General features: G+C 39.5%; 1 long non-coding RNA gene across 1 annotated transcript; it reads right to left on the reverse strand.

Moving 5' to 3' along the window:
- On the reverse strand, positions 1-554 carry LOC142890762 (uncharacterized). Its single transcript, XR_012927119.1, has 4 exons — positions 455-554; positions 284-389; positions 136-209; positions 1-48 (listed from the first exon to the last, which is right to left on the reverse strand). It is a non-coding gene; the product is annotated as an uncharacterized LOC142890762 (long non-coding RNA).
- Between the last annotated feature and the right edge of the window lie 908 nt (positions 555-1,462).

Below are 1,462 nucleotides of genomic sequence, written 5' to 3' on the forward strand. Positions count from 1 at the left end.
GTCTACACATTCCCAATGGAACCACAATGTGCATGCAGCACATTGGCTCTGAAACAAAAAAAAAAAAAAAAAAAAAAAAAAAAAAGCCATGCGAGACATTTATTGGGACGACAAATAAAATTTCAAAATTCTTACCCATTGGATAACTAGGGAGACCATGTGCCCACTGTCCTCATTGCCGCATATGCGGCAAAGAGGTGCCAAATTGTCTGTGTAAGGTACATCCAAAAAGAAATCACAGCAAATACCAAAAGCCTTAAGACAACTCATACAGTCAACTTACCAGAGTTGTCCAAAAGGGTCTTGGCGATTTCACTGCGCATTTCTGCAATTGCAGATGGCTCCGTTGAAAAATTTACCACCTCACCTCTTAGGCGCAACTCTGAAATCTTGCAGGAAACAAAAGTAAGCTGATCACGTCTTGTAAAATGTTCAATTTCAAAACGTTACTTACTTTGCAAATTATAACTCCACAAGATGTTGAGTCCTTCTGGGTGGAGTGTGGAACAGTTTCACACTTCCATTGGGAGATATTTCATCAGTGCATTCTTAAAGGCGCTAAACCAAAAGACATATGCAAGTGTGCATTAATGTATTCTTTTGCCATTTGTGGAAAAAAAAAAAACAGACTGGCCAACCTTGTTGAGCGGTTTCTGTGGCACCAAAGGGAACAAAAATGGCTCGCGACTCTTCGATACATAACCTTTTGCGGGAAGCGAACTATAAAGTATACTTTATGCAATACAATTCTTCATATCAAAACATTGTACACTTACCACTAGCAGCCAGTGGTTATTTTCAGACTGTTCCAATCAAACAGTCCCAAGCCAACATGTGGAGCTGCAAGTAACAATGATTTTAGTGGTCAAGAAGCCAGACTTAAACCAGCAACTTGTAAAGCTTACCTTTTTCATTTTTTTTATCAGTGCCTTTCCAAATTTCTGTCATGGCAAATGAATCAATTACAAGTATTTTTTTCAGAAATGTGTTTGGCTAAAAAGTGTAAAAAACAATTTAAAACCTGGACATGAGGAAAAATTACTTGTGCCACATTCAACAACAATCTCATCAAGAGGTTAATGACCTCACCTCACTGACAAGCTTTTTGGATGGAGCCAAGGTTTTGAAGTCTGCTGTAAAAAAAACTTCAGCCTTGGCTCTAAAAATGTCATTTACAGCTGAAAAGTGGCAACATTTTATGAGGTACAGATATGCTGCAGAAATATACTTTACTATAATGACAAATCATAGTGAGCAGCATGAGACTTACCTGGAGTTGGACATGCAGCACTTTGAGGGACGTTTGGAGCACTGCATTGAACCGGAGGAGGGCTTGCTATCCTTTTCAGTTTTGCGCAAATTCTCTCATCTGGTTCAATGTAGTGCTCCAACTGATGGTCACAATGAATGCCCCCAACATGTCTGGGGCCATTTGGCTGCCTTTTCACTGTTCTTAGCCGTT

The sequence above is a fragment of the Nelusetta ayraudi genome, unplaced genomic scaffold (genome assembly GCF_046127955.1).
Source record: "Nelusetta ayraudi isolate G7.1 ecotype Tasmania unplaced genomic scaffold, CSIRO-AGI_Nayr_v1 ptg000003l, whole genome shotgun sequence".
Taxonomy (NCBI): domain Eukaryota; kingdom Metazoa; phylum Chordata; class Actinopteri; order Tetraodontiformes; family Monacanthidae; genus Nelusetta; species Nelusetta ayraudi.